Source organism: Pteropus medius, unplaced genomic scaffold (genome assembly GCF_902729225.1).
Source record: "Pteropus medius unplaced genomic scaffold, Ma_sr-lr_union100, whole genome shotgun sequence".
Taxonomy (NCBI): Eukaryota; Metazoa; Chordata; class Mammalia; order Chiroptera; family Pteropodidae; genus Pteropus; species Pteropus medius.
Window position 1 is genome coordinate 3980009 of NW_024342470.1, and position 16291 is coordinate 3996299.

At 48.4% G+C, this 16291-nt stretch overlaps 1 protein-coding gene across 7 annotated transcripts in view; it reads right to left on the reverse strand.

The window, feature by feature from the left end:
* The window catches only part of DKK3 (dickkopf Wnt signaling pathway inhibitor 3), a 45804-nt gene that overhangs the window by 6812 nt on the left and 22701 nt on the right, over positions 1-16291 (reverse strand). The gene's annotated exons all lie outside the window — the stretch shown is intronic.

The following is a 16291-nucleotide window of genomic DNA, read 5'->3' on the forward strand; positions in this document are numbered from 1 at the left end:
GAGCTCTGTCATTGGGAAGTGGCTAGTGTCCCTGCTCCAGGTCTGAGTGTCCCATGGCCAACACCACAGGCCTGAGAGGATAGGCATTTGGTCCAGGCTGGCAGTAGGCTAGGCTTCCGCACAGCACTGTTGCAGCCCCAGCCCTGGTAACAACTCCCAGCCTATGAGTCCTCAGTGAGTGAGATCTGCTCTGCTCACCAAGCAAGGGTTTCCCGGCCAGGAAAATCATTAGACCCACTGGACACCATCTTCCCACAGCTCCCTCTGAAGAATAATGGGGAACACACCAACTTGGAGACGGTGGTACAAGTCACCGCCCTTTTGCCAGGCCCTGTGGCCACCAGGGGCTACAGAAGGGACAAGGGCTAACACTCAGAAAAATTGAAAAGCAAGTTAAATCTTTACTGTAACTTCTTTTAAAATGTCAGGATAAAGCACATTGCCTGACGCCCTGCAAAAAGACCTAAAATCGCTCTTCTCTGTGTCTCCCCAGAGTCTGACTCATGTCAGCCCAGGAGCCCCCTCCCATGGCTCTGCCCACTGATCACCGTGGCAAGCAGGGTTCTCCCTATCAAAAAGAGTTGCTGCTTGTCCCTGTTCTCATCCCAGTGACCCTAAAATGTCAGCATGCCATCGCTGTTGTTTTTACAAGTGAGAAAACTGAGGCTCGGAGCAGGGCAGAAGGGCTGCCAAGTCGAGGGCCGAGCGGGGGGCTGAGTGTTCAGTTAGTCTGACCGCAGAGCCCATATGGTCTGAGAAGTCTACTGGGCTTTAAGTAAGCCACAAGATTCTCCTTGTTTCGGCCACCACACCCTTCCAGACACAGACTCAACTCTCTGACTGTTCAGCTGGAAACATCTTGACACTTCTTCCTAAGCAGAATAGCAAGAGAATAGAGTGGGAGGGAAGGAGGGTCCACAGGCATCGAGTCTTTTCTCTGAATCCGCCACATTTTGGAGTACTGGGATGTAAATGTGAATATGGGAAGGTCCTCGCCCTCAAGGTATTTATAATTAAATTAAAAAAAAAAAGCAATCTAGTAGAAAAGGAGACAAAGGGTATGAACAGACAACTTAAAGGAACAGAAATTGTTTTGCTTCTCTACACAGAAAAAGAGGTTCAACCTCACCAACAATCAAGAAAATGCAACTTAAAAGAACAAGATACCATGTCTTCATTTACAGTGAAAACAATGAAAAAGGTCGACAATATCTATGGTAGGCAGAATAATGCCCCCCTCCAAAAAATATTCATATTCCGCTCCCTGGAACCTGTGTTCATGTCATGTTATGTGGCGAGAGGACACTGAAGTCACGGGTGTAATTAAGGTTGTTAAGGAGCTGACTGCATGATAAAGAGAGAAGCCCGGATTATCCAGGTGTGCCCGGTGTAATCGTAAGGGGCTTTGAAAATGGAAAAGGGGGCAAAAGAAGACTCCATGTCAGAGATGCCATGTGGGAAGGACTCCACCGGTCATGCAGTCTTCACTGGCTTTGAAGATGGGCGGGGGCCATGGGCCAAGGAACAGAAATCTCCCCTAGAGCCTTCGGAGGGAGTGTGGCCCTGCCTACACTTTGATTTCAGTCCAGTGAGACTCCTGCTGGACTTCTGACTTACAGAACCATAAGAAAATCAATTTGAGCTGTTTTAAAACCACTACATGCATGGTCAACTGTTACAGCAGTAGTAGGAAACTCATGTAATATTCAGTGTCGGTAGGGATTTGAGAAAGCATGTATTGCCAGACACTCTGGAAGTAATTAAAACTGAACTAGATGTTTTTTACAGCAGTTCATCAGCACTACCAAAATTTTAAATGCATATATCCTTTGACCCAGTAATTTCCTTTCCAGGTGACTATCCTCAGAAACTCTTATTTATATGTACAAATATCTGAATGCAGGGATGTTTCAGGCTACCTTGTGATATTGTTTCTAATCCAGAAATAATGGAAATAGCCAACAAGAGGGAACTGATTAAATTTCTGTATAGTCATTTCACAGGGAAATGCCACTAGGCAGACATTAAAAATGAGGAGGTAGTTCTTTGTGTTGTGATGTTTACATCAGTAAGTAAAGCAAGTGGAAGAACCATGAAATCCCACTTTTATGAAGCAGAATAACATTGTCTGTTTGTTATGTGCCTGTGACTAGCACAGCGCCTGGCACATGGGGCATACGACAGATACATGTCAAATGGATAAAACCACTTAATACATTACTGAACAGGCTAACAAAATTCTGCTCATTAGCAATGATTTGGGAACCAAAGCAAAAAACATATATATTTCATTAATTTGGCTTCTCATTTTCCAAGAATCCTATCAACTTGGAATTGTGACTCTATGCTTCCTCTTCCTGATCTTTAATTTAAAAAATATGAGCTAAGACCCTTCTAGCACCAATCCATGTGAGACCCAGCTGTTTACAATTTTCCATCAAGAAAAGTACACATTCATCCTTAGAAATATTTTTCTTTCACTAAATTGGCTTCTACGTATGACAAAGCATTCCCTGCAAAGCCACAGTGAAGCAATTAAATTTTTTTCAAAGTATGGAAAATTTTTTGGCATGGCCCCTTGCCAAAGACTTTCGAAAAATGGAAATACTCTAAAGCTACCAGTTTCCTTTGCTGACATGTTTTTTGCTACCCACAAGAGGCCTGGGCACTTCAGGGTGAGTTCCCCTGGAGAAAACACGGTGCTTTCCTTCTAACAGTCTGTCAGCTTGTTTGTTGTGGACAAGCATTCCCAGAAGTGCTTAGAAAAACTCTTTAAGAATTGTGATCATACTGGAAACCTTAGAAATCCGAAGCATGAAGAAACCCTAGAGGCAATTTGTTTTTGCCACTTAATAGCAGTGTGACCTATTTCACAGGGCTGCTGTGTGGCGTTTGTGCTCTGTGAATGGTGGCCATAGCAACAGCAGCCATGTATCTGCTCCTGCACCCATCCAATGCCTGATGCGCCTGGGGTGCACGCCTGCCAGGAGACCAGCTTGTCAGCAGAATGGCAGGTACAAACAACAGGGGCTGACGTTTCCACCAGCAATTGTCCCTCTCTGTCCCTGTCAACACTTAGAGACCTCACATCTAGTCTTCACTTATCTGTATCCAGAGAGTGTCACTAATAGGTGGGCAGCAGCCTGTATGTCCACTGAAGTAAAGTTCTTGGGGCAGTGTGGCCTCTCATTGTATGAAGACCATACGCTAATGTTGTTAGTTTTGGGTCTTTCCTGAAGACCCCTTACGGATACGGGGCAGGGCCCACCTTTCCTGGTGTCAGAGACCTGGGGAACAGGTCGGGTTTCCCACCTTAAATAAACTGAATGGGTGGGAGGAGAGGATATGGATGGGTGCTCAAGCAGGGCCGGGCCCAGAGCTGAGAAATCCAGAATTGTATTCTTTTCAATAATTCCAGTTTCTCTTACCTGGGCTCAGAGGTTATATTCATATGTGGGCCGATGTTTTAAAAGTGCCTCAGTACCCAACTGGGTGCAGGATGTCTGAGCAGGTGAGCTCTGAAGTAAGAGGCCTATGAGGGGAAAAGGTTGGGCTGTTCCCCATCTAAGCGGCTGTGGAGGTTCTGGATTTGGGGTACCTCTTAGTTTATTAGGGCTGGAAGAGGGACTCCATGCTACACTGAGGCAAAATTAAAGACACTCACTCATACAGAACGTAGGGTCGCCTGAGTGCCACAGAGCAACTGTGCCCACCTTTCAGAGTGCCACGCTGAGTGCTCACCCTTCGGAGCTTAGAACAGCAATCCATGGCATCCTGACACAGAGTCCTGGCATGGCATGGCCATCAGTGTCTGCCACTTGTCACAAGTTCTCCTTAATCCTCTCAGCGCGGGCCTTACCATCTACACTTTGCAGATGTGGACGCTGAGATTTAAGGTGAAGGATATGCCCAAAGTGACCCGGCTTAGAAGAGGGTTTGAGAGTCCCAGCCTGTCGATCTGACCCAAGAGAGGCTCTTTCTATCTCCCGCTGGGAGATCACTTTTCTCTCCCTTCAGCACTATCCAGTCTCCTGTCCCTCAGGGGACAGGGCCTGCCTGGGACAGGGTCTTGGGCCCCACACACGCATCCCCAGAGATAGAATGCAGGAACTCAGGGCCAAGGCCACAGTCCTTGGACATCTAGGTCTCAGTTTCACTTATGATCCGGCTTCAGCGGCTCCTCTCTAGTCCCTTTCCCTTCTGCCACTCCCTGTCTGTCCTGGCTCCTCCCTCCCATCCTGGTGGGTAATCTGACAGTCTAAAGGCTGGCCATCTGGACTGAAGCCATTCAGAGGATCCTGTCTTTGTTGTCCCGAGAAGGGAGCTATATTTAGAAAGCTCTGGCCAGAGGCCCCACAGCACTCTGTTCAGATGCCAGAGGAGAGGTGGAGCTGGCGGAGAACATGCCATAGATTTGGCAGGATGCTGGGCCTGAAAATGGCCCTGGTGCTTTGACACTATCATGAAATAGTGGAAAATGGCAAAGGAGCTGTTCTATGTCTTTGATTTTTTTCCATTCAGAGTTTATCAGAGGAGAGCGGCTCCGAGGAGGCAGGAATGGAAAGGGGAGGAAACAGGACATGACCCCTGTGAGGCTGTCCTCATGTTTACGAGTGGCGTGAGTAGGGGACAGCTTCTCTGTGGCTCTTAGTCTGGTGCGCTTCCCTTCTCACACCGGCCAGGGGCGCTTTGCCCACACTCCTCAGGAATCCCAGACATGTTTGTTCTCGTGAGGCCCAAAGGAGGAGGCCACCTGGGTGGGCCATCTACTGCTCAGAGCTCTGCATGCTGAGGCTGAGCAGGGGTGGGCAGCAGCGAAGGCTGAGAACACCTACTATGTCTGCACCTGCTCAGGCTTAGTCAGATCACTCAGCCTCACAGCCACCCTGTGAGGTCAGCTGCTGACTGCATATCCCCTAGCATGCATGTGCTTAGCACATAGTTGCCATTCACTAAAAGAATCAAGAAAGAATGAATAAACCAAAAGATGAACTGTTGACCAATCTCCATTTTGTAGATAAGGAAACTGAGGCTCAGAGCCCAAGGTCATCGATGGAGTTTAAAAAACTAAGATCGAAACCCAAATCTGTCAGACCCCCAAGCAGAGGCTCACTCCTTACATTGTACCCTGTTGCCTCCAAATGCCAGTCATGGGTTGTATTGTGTCACCCCCAAAGTCCTATGATGAAGTCCTAATCCCTGGCACCTCACAATGTGACCTTATTGGGAGGTAGGGTCATTACAGACGTAATTACTTAAGATGAGGTCATTAGGATGGGCCCTCATCCCATATGCCTGGTGTCCTTATAAAATGGGGAAATTTGAACACAGAGACAGACACACATGGAAGGAAGACGATGTGAAGACATGGAGAGAAGATGGCCATCGACAAGCCGAGGAGGCCACACTTCTTTCCCTCACAGCCCTCGGGGAACTGACTCTGCCAACGTGTTGATTTTGGGCTTCTAGCCTCCAGAGCTGGGACACATACATTTCTGTTGAGTCACCCAGTTTGTGGTACTTTGTTACAACAGCCCAAAGGCTGTAATACCAGCCCCACCAATAGCGCCTAGCCCGTCTCCCTACATATCCAGCCTCTGCCTCTCATCTCCACAGCAGAGGTGACAGAGAGGAGGCCTGTGACAAGGCACTGGCACATTCTGAAGGATGCTGAACCCAGAAACTAGAACAGGGTTTCCTGGCTGAGCCCCCCGCCAACCAGAAAATTGTAGGCTCTGGTATGTGAAGCCCATGCTCCGGTGATTCGAGGTTTGGGTGGATGGTCACATCTGGCCCCAGGTGGGGTGGTGGTGTCAGGCGCTAAGTGCCCGCAGGATGAGTAGATGACACAGGCTGTGAGATAAACATCTCTCCTAGACACAGGGCTATTTTCTGACCTCTCGACCCTCCTGAGCAGAGATGGTCCCACAGAAAAGAGCAGACTATGGGGACCAATCACCCTAATCTGCTCAGGACTGAGGGGCTTCCTGGGGTGCGGGCCTTGCAGCCCCAACACCAAGTAAGCCCTGGGCACATCAAGAAAGCAAGTCACTTTGTGGAAGTGTGGTCACCTCTTACACTCCCTCTCCAGTCCTATTTCTGCACTCACTACGCTGCTGGGTCCCGCCTATTTCTTCCACCCCATCAAGGCTGCGTGGTACCCAGTGTACCTGGGGTGGCATGAGGGCGAGACTAGGGCTTTGGGGCCCATGCCGGGTTTGAACACTGGTTCATTTACAAGCTGGGTGATCTTGGACAAATTACTGAGCCTCTCTGTGCCTCCATTTCCTTATCTGTAAAATGAGGAATGTCATAAAGTTGTTGCACAGATTTAAAGAGATAGAATGTGCATTGCTTGGAACAGTGCCTAGCTCCCAGGACTTAACCCCCAGGGCGCACATCTACCTGCACTGCTTAACTCAAGGCAGGAGCTCAACAGGTGTCCCTGGGAAGGCTTGAGCAACCTTCTGAGCTTACATTTGGGCCAATGGATCTTGTCCTATTAATGAATACCCAGAATGTCCGTTCTAGCCAGGGTTCTCGATCCATCACCATAAGACAAGGACCTGCTTCACCCCGAAACACTCTGCTATGTGGGGAAGACAAAAGGAAGGAGGACAGTCATACAGAACTATGAGGGGGCCCAGGACTGGCCATCTGACCACGGAGGGCAAGCTGTCGTACAAAGGCAAAGAAATATAAACACAATTCGATCGCCTCTAAGCACCTTGGTGTCTGTCTTCCAAGATAAACAAGAGAAGCCCCATTTTATCAACAAGGAAACTGAGGCAGTGAGATGAAGTCACTTACCAAGGTCATGGGTAAGGAATGGCAGGGCCGACACTTGCCCAACGTGCCCAGCACTCTATGGAGGGAGACAAGGGTGACCCTGGGAACAGGCAGCTGGGGACCCAGGCAAGGGGTAGGAGGGGGTAGTGTGAGATAGGAAGCTTCTGGGGATGGCTATCAACTCTGCCTCTGTGGGACGGGAAGGTCCCCAAGGTTGGGCCCTGGTGCAAAGTTAAGAGAGATGCTCAGGCAGAGAAGCAGGAAGTTTCCCTTCATTCATAGTTGGAGTCAGGTTTTAAGGTTCCTCAGTCTTTTTTTGATTACAACCAGGCTAATCACAGGAACCTGTAAAATGCACATTTGTCTTGAGTGCAGCAGGGTGCCCCTAGCCTCTCTGGGGACACGGCGTCTGAAACTTTCAGCCAGCTCAGGGCAGGTGGGGGCCCCAAACCTCACCACAGGTTCTGGCTTGACCCACGATTCAGAGCTTGCTCTATGGAAAAACACAGGCAGGAGCCAGGAACTGATGCCAGCTATTATTATCCTGAAGTCTCAGTGTCTGCAAGAGCCTGTGTCTCCTGGGGCTGTTCCAGCAATTCTTTCTTCCCCCAGACACACAATCCATGAAAGGGGAGAACGCATCCCCAGTGGGGCTGGGCACCCCAGGTATGGAGATCACCCATCCCAAACCTTTAGTGCCCAGATCATTCAGGACATAGTCCTAGAGTCCTTTCTCCAGGGACCCTGTCTGGCTGCCAAGCCACAGAGACAGCCGGCCCCACACAGAACTTCCCAACACTTTATTTCAGTCTGAGTGACGTTTCCTTTAGCAAACTTACAAGGCACTTAATTCCAAAGGAAACTTCTTCTTCACAAGCCTCTCCAACCAAACAAGTGCTGTTGTCTCATCTGGGCTAGAAGCGGTGGCAGGAGCCCTCTCGACCATCTCCCCCCAACATTTCCAGGGGCTTCGGGTCTGCATAGACCCCACCCCCTATTCCAAAGGCGGACAGCGGAGGGGGCAGGGGGAGGGGAACTCCTGGGCCTCACCTGGGTCTGACCTTTACCAAACACACCTGAGACCCAGTTAGCGCTCCATATGCAGAAGTCAGCTGCTGTTCCAGTCATTAGGAGTCGGATGGGAACTTCAGGTTCAAAAGCACCAAAAATGTTATGGCGCCTGGTCCTACAGCACCTCCAGATCTCCAGTATGAGGAAAAGCCCAGTCGTGACCCCTCAATAGCTCCTTATTCAGGGATGCATGAGACCTCTTACTTTTGGGACTTCACATTAGGGTTGCTAGATTTAGCAAATAAAAATGCAGGATGCCCAGTGGGATTTGAATTTCAGATAAACAAATAATAAATATTGCATGGGAAAGACTTATACTAAAAATTATTTTTGTATTATGAGGGTGTCTTGTGTCTTATCTGCCAACTCTATCAACGGGGTAGATTCAACAGGTATGTTTTGTGGATGACAGAGAATGGTGCTGGCCTTGGACAGAAGGACCAGGAGGAGGCGTGGGTGACCAGAGAAGAGATGTGGCTTCAAAGGTAGCCATGAAGGTAAGCCAACAAGGATATCAGGGAGCCTGCTCTTGACCTTGGTCCCTCAGCTAGGAGCAGAAGACCACCTAGATTCTGGCCTGTTTATCAGGGGCTTTGAGTGCGGGTACAGCTTCTGTATTGGAGAAAAGGCCTCTAAATTCCATACGATGACAGTAATTATAATAATAAAACAATCAGTCATAACAGCTAATGTTTATATTGTTTCTTATATGCCAGAGTTTCCCACATCCTAAGCATTGATTCATGTACTCTTCACAATTCATTGAGAGAAGTACTATTATTATTCTTTTCTATTTATAGATGAGGCAACTGAGAAACAGAAAGTTTAAATAACTTGCTCAAAGTCACAAAGCTAGTGAGCGGTGGGGCTGGGGACGTGAACCCAGACCTGCCAGCTCCTATGCCAGGTCAGACAGCAGGCGGGGGACAGGCCCGGGAGCCTGCCTAGGCTGAGTGTCCTGTGGGGCTTTGCCCTTCCCAGCCAGCTTTGCCTTCTGCCCACAAGCACTTTCCCGTGGGGTAAAAAGAGCAGCAACAGAAGTGGGGAGCAGAATCCCCATAACGATCAGGCAGAGATCATGCAAGTGAGAGCCCCCAGCTGCCTTCCTTTATCTGCTGGGTAGGGGAGCCCACCTTTCCCAGTGTTCTCCAGCCAAAAGGGCCCCAACAGCCCCCCATGTCAGGGACATGGAGGCTGGGCTCGTTCTCTGAAGGAGCAGCCTTCTTGGTATTGTTATTTCTGTTCGGCACCCATAGGTGTTGCGGTGGCTCCACCCCTGCAGTGACTATGGTCCCAGGACGCAGCACAGGAGGGCCTGCACCCAAGTCGGTCTGAAGTCCCACACGGGACTCCAGGAGAAATGCGAAATGCTTCCCGTTGTGAGCAGAGAGTGGGGAGCAGAGACTGGAATTCTTGCCAGGTTCCCAGGAACTGAATCCCGACTAGATCCCAGGAGAAGACACCAAGTGTCAGAGAGAAACGAAGCAGGCATCACTGCTTTCTAACCCTCTGCTTCTGAGTGGTTTGTCTTCCTCCCAGCTCCTGGAAAGGCCTGGAAATTGGGAGTGGGAGTGCTTCCCAGGCAGAGGAGGGCTTGGCTGCCCACGCCTCTTCCTGTACGATTATGGTGGCAGAGAGGCTGGTCTCAAGCTACCAGCCTCTTTCCTTCTCCACCAGGCTCCTCGCTGCAGCTCAAATTATCTTTCTAAAACACAAATCTGATGACGCACATCCCTAATCTTAATTGTTTTGAAATCTGCTCCAGCAGAGGGGCCCTCAAGAAGCCTGAGGTTGGACTAATTCAATCAGCACCAAATGGAAACAGACAGGCTGCCTTCCAGGCCTGGGGAACAGCCAGACTGCATCTGTGACACTGGCATAATAAAATAATGTGACAAGGAGAGAAAGAGTAAAAACAAACTAACAACAACAAAAAAAGAAACACAAATGTGTCCACCGGTGACCTGGGAGAGGGGCCTGAGGTTTCATCACTGGAACGCTCTCTGCTCTAGCTGTGGCGGGCAGTGTCTGGAAGCCACGTGCTACCCTCAATATCAGCCTCCCATGGCTTGAATTCTCACTCACTCAGCAGCCTCAGACAACCAACCTAGCTGCCCCAGGATCCTGACACCAGATAGTGGGGTCCTGGATGGGGTCCCAACATTTCTGCCACTGGAAAGAAATACTCCTCACTCTTGCAGATTAGTAACCTGTCTATTTGATGTATGCATCAGTGAGATCTAAATTTTGTTAGCAAGAGGGCTGAGAATGCCCAGTCTCTGGATCTACAGGGCTCCAGGGTCTTGGATTCTAGCATATTCACCAGAGTTGTGAGTCCTCACAAGATCTTGACCCTGAGGACACTACCTTGCAACTCACTATCTTTCTACCTTCCCTGCCAACCATGCCAGGAGTCTGAACTCTGCACGGCATACAGAGCCCATCATGGTCAGCCCTCAACACACTTTCCAGTCTGATTTCCTGACCTACCCCAAGACCCAGTCTTGGTCTTTGCTTCAGGAATGCCCTCACTGGTTCACCTTTAAGGAGCAGCACAAACGTCTCCTCTTTAATGAAGTCCTACCTGACTGTCCCCACTGGGCAGCTGGCGCCTGCCTCTTTGGTGCCCCACCCCTAGCCCTGAGTATCTTCCTCACTAAAAGGTGGGTACATTTGGGCTCAAAAGACTAACAGGTACTTATAAGACTTGCCAGGACTCACACTGGAAAAGCCAAGATTCAGGTTTGGGGCACTTTCCTCTCAGCAATCTCAGGCAGTCATTTAGAGCAAGGGTCCCCAACTCCTGGGCTGCAGACTAGTACCAGTCCGTGGCCTGTTAGGAACAGGGCCACACAGCAGGAGGTGAGCAGAGGGCAAGCGAGCGAACCTTCATCTATGTTTGCAGACGCTCCCCAGCACTAGCATCACCATCTCAGCTCCACCTCAGATCATCAGGCATTAGATTCTCATAGGAGCACCCGTCCCTGGTGCCAAAAAGGATGGGACCGCTGCTTTAGAGCAAGGAGGCCAACTCCACATCCCTCTTCTTATTCATCTTATAGGTTGGTGACTGATTTCATGAACTCTTTCATCTCCACACTGACCCTCTCTGGCCGTGGTCACTCTACAGTCTCCTTGACCTTCTTGGCTGCTCTCTGGGCCAAGAAGGTTTGATGCTGTTTTTCGTTGGCTGTTTTTCTTGCTGTTCAAGAATCCAGCAGAGCTACCATTCTTATTAATCCAACTCTCGTTGATGTCGAGTCTCTGGGGTCAGCTCCTGGAGGTGTCCCTGTGGTCCTGGTTGGTCTCTGAGGAAGAGGCCACCCCCCCAATCCCAGCCTGACCCCATGGTGCTGGAAGGGAGGCCCACGGTGAGAGTCTTCATGCTTTCTCTCTTTCAAAATAAATGTTCTGAGCGAGGAAAGGCGGCCATCAGAGATAACATCCGGGAGTGACAGCAGGCCCTCCGGGGTCGTGCTGAGTCTGGGGAGCCAAGAGTGCTCCTTAACCACAACATGTCAGGGGCCTTGGAGGAGATATAGGGGAGGATTCATTCGGGAATTGCGACCAGCCCTCCTGTGGGGAGAGGATGGGTGTTCCCAGGGAGAGAAGGATCTAGCGGACCACTGGTAGGTCTCCTAGGAGGCAGCTTCAGGAAATCATGACAGGACTGCCTATGGGAAGGTAGATCTTGGCTCTCGTTTCTTACAAGCTTTTTGTCACTGGTCCAAAGGGTCATATCTGCTTTACCCCCTTCTGGCCTCTTGGCCACCTCGGCACATCTCCGTTATTTTCCTTTTCTTCCTCTTCTAGTTTGGGGCTGAAACAGCTGTCTGGCTCACATCTTCACCTTCCGCATCCTCTTGCCTCAGCCACTTTTTGCAACACACACAACCAGAATCGGAACTCCCCTCATCGCCAGCATTTGCCCAACACAAATAGCATTCAGGCTTGGAGGACAGCAGAGCTGTTGCCATGGCAGCGGTGTCCTGGGCCTCTATGGCTTCCGTGACTAGGGGAAACCACAGTCACAGGCCAGGATGATGCTGTCATGTTGCCATGGTAGGTGGGGGTCCAGTCAGGGCCTTGTGGGGTAGTCATAGCTTTGTGTCTCTACCCTCAGAAATCTCCTTATATGGGCCCTAATGAAATCATCTTACTTCAAAGCAATTAATAGGATTAAACATTATGACACTCACATCATTTACTTGTACCCTCTAAGCCTGGTACTGTCCACATGATCGGCCGTGTGATTCCTTCATTCATTCAAGGGAAAGATAATGCCAGAGATGAAAGGTAGGAAATAGAGTAGGTTTCAGTGTTAGAGTATAAACGTCTGCTTTTGCTTTTCAGTAATTACAAAAAGCTACATCAGTTCTGAGAGTGTTCTTGCTGGTCAGTTACATTTGGTTATATTCAGGACTCCCTCCATCACTGGGGGATAGTTGGAGTTTCTCCATATTTACTCAGTTGGTTTCTTGTTTACTCTTTTCATATGAGTCAGTGAGCTGACCTGGCAAAACCCAACCCCTTCAAACTGTTTGTCCTTTGCCTTAGGAAGAAAAAGTAATAAATGTATTATGTTCTTACTTACTCTGAGCATTTGGAGATGGTGCCTACACAAGGCCTAGTTTCTCAGGGTCTGGTATTCTGAAACTCATCTCTAGACACATATACTGGAGAGAACTGTGAGGTGATGAAGACTAGATCCTCTTCTCTTCTTTGTCCATCCCAGAGTCTTGGGGCTGGATTCTTCTGGGGAGTGGGTGACGTCACCTCTGAGGAAGAACAGGCTCCACGGGTGTGGCATAAGATCCCTCTTGACACATCAAAAACCTCCAACTGGATGTCTTGTCTGTGACCTCAGAGGGAGGAGGAGGTCAGGAGACACTTCAGGAGGCAAGTTTACACTGCTAAGCTGCGGCCAAGGCCTTGCGCCTTCCCTGAGGGAGGCTAACCTCCACACTGGAGTCCTGAGCAGCAGGAGTCTACAGCTTCCCATCTGGCCACACAGGTGTCAAACAGCAGATCTGGGACCACCTGTGCACTTCTATATCTGAGATGGACCCTGACCCCAGCATTGACAAGAGCTTCCACAATGCTGGTGATGAGAATTTGTTCAAACTTCGGCTTGTTGCAAATGGGTCGTCACAGTCCTTAGTATTTAAACCACCCGAATGGAGGCTGATATTACCTGGGGAACCTGAGATTCGAGTCCAATCGACAACGGTGGGGATTCCACCACAGGGAATGCAACAGACAGATCCCCTCCAACGACTGCCCTCTGCCTGCAAGGCCGTGTCTAAACCTGACGATCAAGAGGCCTCTATGTGGGCACCGGCCACCGGCCTTTTTTAAAAGAGGGGAGGGCATCTTTAAAACAGGAGTCCTTTTTGGACTCCTGTGGCAGCTAAATGAAGCCCATAGGCCCCTGCTCAGAATAATGCATTTAGATGAATAAAGGAAAAACAGGAAAACACAAAATTACAAAGAAAAATGATTGTAGTGGAAGATAGTTATCAAAATATTTTGATGTATAGTGTTTTCTAGGCTTCTTTACCCACACACTGAATAGTAAGATCTACTGGCAGTTCTGACAACGGTCTATTTAAAGACAATGACGACAACAGTATAAAAAAAAAAAAAGAAGAAGAAAATACCTGGGTGTGCTCTTGGTAACCAAGGTACTGCTAGCGATACTGTGGTTTGTTGCCTATTTTGAAGATTGGATGCTTTAATTTAAACGTTAGTGAAAACAAGGGTGCATTTCTTTTCCTATGAGTTCTATCCAGGTTAAGAAGGTGACTTTAATGCAGATTCCAAGGTTAAGAATCCCCGCTTTAGTGCCTTCAATCTATTGCCCTTTCAAAAACACATCTCAAAGAAGGAATTCAATTTCATTTAAAAAAAAATAGGAAAAGAAAAAATTCAAAGCCATACAAAACAAACACAAAGTGGTTTTCCCCTTTGCAGAAAAAAAAGTCACATCCCGGGCCCACTGCCACGTCGCTGGATTGGGGAACCAGCCTCACATTCACCCCTGGGCCTCGAATGAGCTTCCCAGCCCCTGAGGCCTGGCCTTAACAATTATTCTTTCTCTTCTTCCAGCACTTCCCAGAAAGTTCTACACTGTGAGGACTGAAAAAGAGGCTCGTGGAATTGTTAAGCCTTTCAAGCTAAAATATTTATGTTAATGATCCTGGAAAAACAGACTTTCAGGCGTGGACAAATATGCCCTGGCTTCATTTTGCTCACAAGCGGCTGCTTCTTATTTGCTTCACCTTGGTAGGATGACAGGGAACACGAAAAGCTTCAGCTGTGCGCAGTGGTGTGAGGACGGTCTGAACACAGATAGATACCCCAGACACCCTGGAGCCACCTATCATCACAACGATCCCAGTGCTGCCTGCAGAGGTGCCAGCATGAAGGAACTCACCCACACCACATCTCTCGAAGCCAAGGCCTAGGCTACAGGCTATAGAAAGGACTCCAAACCCCGAGGAGAGTTCCCCAAGTTGGCTTTCTTCCTCAGTTCTCCTTGCTGGGCAAGCCTGGGGTGAGTCATTTAACATCACTGGGCTGCATTTCCTCATCTGTAAAATGGGAACGATAAAACCTAACCAATGACGTCTCCAGGAAGATTAAGGGTGACAAGCGTGTCCACACACTGTGGCAAGCACAAGACATTCAATGAAAATTAGTGACTTTCCCATCTGACCCTTTTGTGAAGTAGTGTTACATAGTAGAAAGAGTAGGCTTTCTACTATGTCTGAAAATAAGTCAGACAGACTTATTTTCAAATCCCAACTCTGCCACTTACTAGCTGTCCAACCTTGGCAAGTCCCTCTGTGCTTCCTTTTATTTAAAGTGGGGCTAGTAAGTACCCTGTTTTAGGTGGGGTTAGTAAGAGTTAAGGAAAAGAGCATATATGAAATGGTCACACATTACCTGGCACATAGTAGGTGCTCGATGAACAATAGTTCCTTATATTCTTTCTCTCACTCCCAAATCCTAGCAAAGCTGTCGGAGGAGGGGAGCAGCTCTGCCAAGGCAGGCACTGAGTGTGACTACGGAATTTTGATTTGGCCTTTCAGCTATAGGGTGTATGTGCTCTCTGGGGAAAGAGGTTCCTGTAGATATCATTGGGAATCTCAGGACACTGCACATGAGGGGCTGAGCCTAAGTCCTGCTGCTCCCAGGGCTGGAGGAGAATGGAGTCTGCTGGCCTCTACCCACCTTGAGCCACCAGGGGACCTGCAGGCCCAGGCCACAGGCCCTCCTCCATCTCCCAGCCAGGAGGTTTCCATCCTGACCACTACTCACATGTGGCAGTAGGGCTCTCTCTGCCTTTCGTACCTGCTTCCTCTTCAGGGAGGCCCTGAATTATGAGACTATGGAAAATTTAGGCTGTTTCTCTGTGGCTGTATTTTCCACATCGCATCACTGAGATGTGTCAGTGGCCAACTTCTTCAGATACGGGCGCATGCTGCCCACTTAAAATACTCCTCGTCAGTGGTTTAGAATGTCCCTCTTTGGTGGGAGCAGGTCTCACACCGTCATTGGCAAGAGCAGAAGAAAGTAGGTGAGAGATTCCACAGTTTCCTAACTACTCTCCTGTGGTATCTTCTCCCAGCGACCCCAGGGGCTCTGCCATTCCTGGGAGGGAAAGGTCCTTGTGTTTATTGGTTTTTCATTTTCGGCATCTAGGGGAGAGAGTGTTTAATGACTTGATACAAATGACAGAAACGTATCCAGGTGGTAGAAGGTTCATGATAACCTCTTCGAAACCACTCAGAATTATGGCTGTAAGCTTCCATGGCTTTTTCTATCAGAAATATATCTTTTTTTTATTGAAAGGGCCAAATTTATACCTAGGTTCATATTCCAGTTCTTCCATTCAACCATCTACCATGACTTTTAACTTCTCTAAACTCCAGTATCCTCATCTGTAAAATATTTACTTCTCAGTATTATAAGGATTTGAAAATAAAACATCTAAAAACACCTGGTATACAGTCCCCCAAACAGTAGGTGTTTAGCGATGTAGATGAATAAATGAATGCAAGAAAAACACAGAGAAAATCATTTTTCAAGCAAGTAAAACTCATCATACTTGCAGCTCTTTGCTGAATTATATCTTCAAGAATTTCTGCCTCTGTTTCTATTCCCTAATTCACTCTTTAATTAACTTTTATCCATAAATTTGTGCATTCAACTACTGAGCACCTACCCCACGTCGATACAGAGGTGAACATGGCAGCCTTCTCAGAGACACAATCTTCCAGACACTTCCCCCAGACGCCACTTTACAAACTTCTGAATTTGCTCCCTGGGCCTGAGAAGACCCTTCCCCATTGGTCTTCACCATCTTTCTCAGCATTAAGCAGAACATCTTCCCTGTTACTAATATTATGAGATGTCACAAAAATGG